Raw genomic sequence first — 7,672 nt, 5'->3', positions numbered from 1 at the left:
TTTTCGATTTTTATTTGGATTTGTGCTTTTTATATATTTTTTTCTTTGAAATCGAAGAACAAAGAAAAAAAATAACGATCGATTATGTTGTAGAAACTTCCACCTAGGAATAAAAAGAAAAGAGTTCAAGCTCGACAGACCAAATCGGGAAAACTCTTTCTTTTTCTTTTTACTTACATATTTTAATACAAAATATAGAATATTCTATATATTTTGTATATGATGTATATACAACCCATTTCATTATTCATTAGAATCCAACACTTCAGTGGATTTCATTTCATTTATCATTTAGTTCAGTTTTAATTTCGATTTTTTTGTAAAATCGAATATATATATATATATATATATATATATTATATATATATATATATATATAAATAAAGAAAATAAATAAAGAAAGGAGTCTTTATGTCGCGTTACCGAGGGCCTCGTTTCAAAAAAATACGCCGTCTAGGGGCTTTACCCGGACTAACTAATAAAAGGCCTAGAGCCGGAAGTGATCTTAGAAACCAATCACGTTCCGGGAAAAGATCGCAATATCGTATTCGTCTAGAAGAAAAACAAAAATTACGTTTTCATTATGGTATTACAGAACGACAATTACTTAAATACGTTCGTATCGCCAGAAAAGCCAAAAGGTCAACAGGGCAGGTTTTACTACAATTACTTGAAATGCGTTTGGATAACATCCTTTTTCGATTGGGCATGGCTCCAACTATTCCTGGAGCCCGCCAATTAGTTAACCATAGACATATTTTAGTTAACGGCCATATAGTAGATATACCAATTATCGTTGCAAACCCAAGGATACTATTATGGCGAGGGATGAACAAAAATCCAGAGCTCTAATTCAAAATTCTCTTGATTTATCCCCCCGTGAGGAATTACCTAAACATTTAACCCTTAACCCATTTCCATATAAAGGATTAGTCAATCAAATAATAGATAGTAAGTGGGTCGGTTTGCAAATCAATGAATTGGTGGTGGTAGAATATTATTCTCGTCAGACGTAACCCTAACTAAAATACAAAAGAAAGGGGTTCGGACAATTTGGCCCCTTTCCTTTGGAAACGGAAAATGACTTAAGGTTAAAAGTAAAAGTCGGGGGTTTGCCCCAGATTTTCTCCCGCTCATATATTCTATCCCATTCCGGTTTTTTCCTATTCATGTATCCTAGACACACAGAAAAATTTTCACTCCTTGTCTATTCTTTTATTTCCAGTATTTTAGGTATCGCAACAATTCGAAATTCGAAGAAATATATATCAAAATACAAGAAGGACCCAACTCTTATGTTCTAAATAAAGTATTTCTTGTTATTTGATTTGTTAAAGTTAGAAATGTTGGCGAATTCAATCAGGTGAAAGTAAAAGACGGAAAGAGAGGGATTCGAACCCTCGGTAAACAAAAGCCTACATAGCAGTTCCAATGCTACGCCTTGAACCGCTCGGCCATCTCTCCTACACAATGATTATGACTCATAAACCGAAGAAATAACGAGCCATTACTATGTTGATATTTCTATTACTAACGATATTCGATTTTTGTTTGTATGAATTTGGTACGACTAGGATTAACGCACCAATACTATACTATTTAACTATAAACAAACTAATAATACAACGTAATGAGTAGTAATGTAATAGAAGATTTTTTCGAAAAAATCTTTCTTCGTAGGAGTTAATTAAAATAAAAAAACAAGTTTTTCCTTGTTATATATTTATTGATTTATATTTGCGAAGATGATGTTCCTATCCTTTATTCTATATCCCATATTTCCATATATAGTATATCGGCTTCGATCAATTAATTGAAACGAATTGAATCAACGGATTGATGGGTTTATGGTTTTTAGATTATAGACGATTAATGGATCCCTTTTGATCATGGTTCGATTTTTATTTCGACTAGAATTTCATAAAATTCTCAAAAAAAAATTAGAAAATTTCCGTCTAGTTTTAAAGTGCTCACCAACAATTTTCTTAAAATTCCCAGCTATTCTATTTCCATCATAGAATGATTATTCGATTCTCTTTCTTTTCGTCTTTCGATCAAAACTTTTTTGATCGGATCGAAAAATTCTTTGATTCTTCCGCTTCGATGAAATCGGTATAGCTACTAGACTACTCGATATATATATACCCCTACATCATTGAGTAATAAATATATAGATCTATTCTCTCCTCTAATTTCTCTTTCTCTTTAATTTCATAACACGTTATCAGCACCAAGCCCTAGCTTATTGAGCAACCATAGCCGAGTTACAATTCCTCTGCTAGAAAAGGTACCCTATATTTCTATTCTATTCTACTAAATTATGAATTTGGAAGCTATATAATTATAAACATGATTGTCGCACATCCGTTTATATATTTTGTCATGCATCAATTATTCTTGATGATATATACTTCGTAATATGAGTCCCCCAAATTCAAGGACACCATTTAATTTTATTTATTTATTTAAAGTGTAACCATATTTTTAATATTATATGCTTTAATGGATTACATTTGATGCATAAAATAATTGTTCACTGTAAATTGCCAATGAATTATTTATAGTAGTACTACTGCTTGAGTTTTTGTTGACGTAGACTTAATTTTTTTTAATTGCGATCGTTTCTATTTTCATCATAATAGTCTGTAACACCTATGTATGAATTCTTAATTTTTATTATGTCTTGTCTACTATGCATGCGGCTATTTATTGGTATATCTATATATTACACAAAATTGTATCATATAACAAATTAATTAAATCTTCCAGAATTTAATGATTATAACGATTATAATTTATTAGTTAGGTAATACTTCACGCAGCGTCTCTTTGCCGCAATTAATCACTATGTTTTTTTTATATGGCATACCTAAGGTGTATATCGATTATTATATGATTGATATGATATGGTTTACTCACAGATAATTGTTCATGGGCCTGTTATTGATTTGGTTAAATTTTGATTGATCGAATTGTTTTAGTCAATGGTTTTTATATTATCATTTTTGTTTCTCATGAATTCAATAATAAAAAATAAAATTTAAGTGGCTTACTTTTGTTGTGGATGATGATAATGGTTGGTGTAAAGAGTTGTCTGTTGGTAGAATTCTAAGATATATTGAATTGGGTGCAACGGGATTTTATTTGCACTAACATTCGTCTAAGCTTTATATATTGTACTTTTGATTAATCTGTTGATACTAATTTATTTTGTCATATTTTATAAGTCCATATACTCTATACATTCGTCAGATCTATTAATTAGAAGTCAATATTTAGTAATGCTTGCATAGATTGTTTGAACTATATATATATGATCTTAGTTTCCTATTTTGCTTGAAGTAGCTTTTGTATATGTTATCGAGTATATTTTTAGGTTTCAAATTTAGTTAATTACTTGAGCCTTCTTGGTATTGTTAAAATCATTCAATACTATATCGAGTATATGATTAATGTTCGTGGCCTAATCTATACGAAGAATGATCTACTTGTGATTCTTTGAAGCTCTTAAAAGTACTTTAAATTTTATGATTGAGATTATTTATATATACATGATGTCATATTTTATTGGCCCGTTCAACCTCAATTCATGCTAGCTAGCACTTGTTTGAAGATGAATTTGACAACAAGTAATGTACTACTAATATACTAATTGCAAACTCCTTTCCATATATGGACTGTAAGTTCTAGATATTGTTCATGTACATGCATTATAATTGATTATCACAGTTTTAATATGAATATTTTATGTTGGTTGATGTAATTTTTTTTTTAATTCAATTATATATAATATATTATATGCGTATGTACATGAAGTTGAAATAATGTATGAATTGAACATGAATTGTTCACACGTAAGGACCTGAAGCTCCTTAAATTAATAAAGAGTCATATATACATGATCTGATAATGTCCACCGTTCACAAGACTAAAGTGATTTTATAAACACAATGTCAAGAGAGAAACGTACAAAATATTTTTGATCAGTTCTAATATTGTCTTTTGGGTGCACATTTAAGATATTGAACTTTGTCTATACATATATATGAATGTTGATAAATAATTTACTCATTCCCAGAGAAGTTCATGAACAATAATTGAATGAGCCTTATGATTAAAAGGTACATGTGTTGCATGATGATTATCATTCATGTAAAGTTCATAATAATTACAAACATGAGTACATAATATTCATTTGAAATAAAATTAATCTAAGCATGACAATGTGAAAAGATTAATTAATTAGTTGAATAATGTATTCACTATGCCCATATTTTTTGAGAATTTTGAATATAAAGATTCATGTAATTAGGCAAGAGGAAAAGAACAACTTTACTTTGTTTGATACATGCATTGCTACAAGAATTTATGGCTTAAAAAGGAGCAAGGGATTTAAAGATTGTTGGACTATTTTTATACCCCCATATGCAAGGATTAGGGGGAGATAGTGTTTATTCCACGGTTTTTATGTAAACCTTGCACATGAATAATTAAATATGTTGATGGTCAATTTGGTAGATACACTAGCCTAAATATCAATGATTTATTTAATAGAGGTGGCCACATGATAATCAAATATTTAGAATGATACCATCCTGAAAATGGATATGAATAAATGTCATACCTATACACTAGCTATAAATGTACATATTAAGTTGATGTCCTAGAAGGACAAGATCAGTTGCTATTGAAACTAGCACACTTGAAGTGTGGTAATCCAAAGGGTAACAACGGTAAGAATCCTTGGAAGAGGAAATGAACAATAATTGACAATGACAAATTTGAGAAAATGACACATTTTGCTAGATCTCCTGAAGAGATCATTTCTAGTACATTAAAATGTGTTATAACTATATAAAGTACTCCAGAAGAGTATAAAATGTTGTCCAACAAGATTAGCATGTATCAATATTACAATCAATCCTCCAGTGGAGTATGGGTATTAGTTAATTGTCTTGCCAATTGTAGAAATATACACATTAATGTACTTATATCACATCATACTCATGGCCATGCATAAAGTATCTCTAATAAGGTGATCACCATTATTATAAAACTGACCACAATTAAATACTAAAGGAAAAAGTGATTGGATGTGATAATTAAAAAATTAGGCCATCCGGGATTTAATAAATACCCGTTATGGAAACCTAAAGTTTCATATGATAATGTGCTGACACTCTCTCAATATTAGATATATGAAATGAATTAAATGGCAAGACATAACATTGAGATTGAGCTATAATAATTTGTGTTGATGAAAATTTCAAGAGTTAATAGGTTTTGATTTTTATATATACGAAAGAGTAATAGGTGACCAGAAGTTCACCAAAATAACTTATATATTATTGTCAAGTATTAGGTGACTAGAAGCTCACCAAATACACTATTTAAGTCTTCAAAGATCCATAAGATCACCACCTAGTAGAATTACAAGCAAGTGATTTACGCTTGTATACCAATTCTTTTGATTGGGGCTATTATATGTCAGTACATCAGAAAGAAGAGAAGAAGGAAAAACATACAACTGCACAACACATGTCTCCTCATTGACATTAATCTCCAGAAGAGAACATATTATGAAAATTGTAATAATAAATACACATACAATGTAAAGTTAATGAAGAAATGATTCTTCATTGAAATTCTTCTCCAGAAGAGATAAATGTTGTTTAATACAAATCTTCTGAGAGATAAATTTTGATTGTGATTCTCGCATGAAATGAATTTTAATGCAATATTAAGTTGGTATAGAATTAGACGCCCCTATAAATGAGATATTTTACCAACTTAGGAGGAGAAGAATCAACAAATTAAAAGTTGGAAAATCGAAAAGAATTTGATGATCCCTATAATGGTAGTTTGAAAATTTATATGCCAACTTTTGTCTATATATTATCAACATATGTTGCACATTTATGATTTGATTTGTATTCAGTTATGACTCATGTTGCATAGCGTTGAAGATACATTTTGCACATATTATGTGTATACATTGAGATAAAATCTTGTCAATTATACTTGAATCACTACACCTGAAGTGTGGGTTGTATGATCGGTTCCAAAATAAAAATATGATATGTGGTAAGATGGTGCAATTAACACTTTTAATATTGTGATAGTATATAAATACCATAGTGTATGAAATACCCCAAAAGTGGTACAGATATCTGAATTATTACAATAGATGGCCTATGATGTAAGAAAAGTTATGATGGTACCAATGAGAAACGTATTCAGATATCATTGTCAAAATAGCATGAAAATTAAAAATTGTATCTTAAGGAATTATATGATGCCGGTATATGATGAAACCGATATATAATATGCATATGCAGAAGGAATGGACTTGTGCATAAGGGATCAGAAATATATGTCCATTTGGATGTCGACCTGAAACTAAGATAATAAATCAAAATCTTATCATGGACAAGAAGTCCAATGAAATATGAATGCTAATGATAAAAAAAATTATCATGGACTAGTAGTCCAATTAGAAAATGGATTTCTGAAATCCACACTGTAAAGTGTTTGCATTTTTTGAGCCTTTTATTTATGTGCATGTTTGAGTTTTAAATTTATGAATTACTCGTTGTATGTATAGGATATAGTTTGATGCATTACTCATTACATATATATATATTTTGTTTAATGTTTTACCATGAATTCTACATCTCATATTGCATGCATTATTAGTTCTATACATCATTTGTGTTATATGTGAATGTTTATGGTCTGATGAGTTTATAATTATGATGAAGGCTTACAAGAAGAAATTTATACTCCGATGGGCTTATAATTGTGAAGAAAGTTTATATGATGACGATCCAATAGCATGTTATGAATCATGCATGAAAAGTTCCCGCAGAACTTATATACAACGTATTCAAATATCTAGCCCTTCAAATTCTATATTCTGAAAAAATGACAATGTTGATATTGTTATCAAACTCATGGAGAGTATTAGTGACTAACTTATTGAGATATCAACCTGAAGTTTAACCAAGTGAGAGTTAATCGATTTTGTACACATTGGAGAACTCTCGTATAAAATGCAAAATGTCTAAAGAAAAATAGAAATGAGATATATTATAGTAAGAATCATCTTCTTATGGTCCAAAAGAACCATGAGTAAAGTATATAATAATACTTATGTTATATTATTACTAATTCATACAAGCTTAGATAATGATATCAAGATATCTCACGGGGTGCCATAAATTATTATCAATATTTGATTATCAATAGCTACTTCTACGACCTCCAGAAGTAGGCATAATTTTGATGGTAAGGCAACTTGAAACAAAAATGTCATATAAGATAGTGGTAAACGCAACATAGGTATTGTTCTCACAAATATGGATGAATGAAGATGCTTTACAGTGAAGATTCAAGTTTGATCAGGGAGGATCAACTGTCAAGGAATGTTATTCACCTACAAGTGTGAATTTACTAAGGCATTGGATCATTACATTGGAAGATCTCAAGTTATGCATTCATCAGGGGGAGAAAATACACGCTGCTCTCTTTTTCCCTTAACCATGGTTTTGTCCCACATTGGGTTTTCCTGGTAAGGGTTTTAACGAGGCAGCATGTCAAGGCGTATTATGAAAGTGTTGTACTCTTTTTCCTTCACTAAGTTTTTATCCCATCGAGTTTTTCCTAGAAAGGT

The sequence above is a fragment of the Chenopodium quinoa genome, unplaced genomic scaffold, assembly GCF_001683475.1.
Source record: "Chenopodium quinoa cultivar QQ74 unplaced genomic scaffold, ASM168347v1, whole genome shotgun sequence".
Classification (NCBI taxonomy): Eukaryota; Viridiplantae; Streptophyta; class Magnoliopsida; order Caryophyllales; family Amaranthaceae; genus Chenopodium; species Chenopodium quinoa.
Note: the sequence above shows the minus strand (reverse complement) of the source record.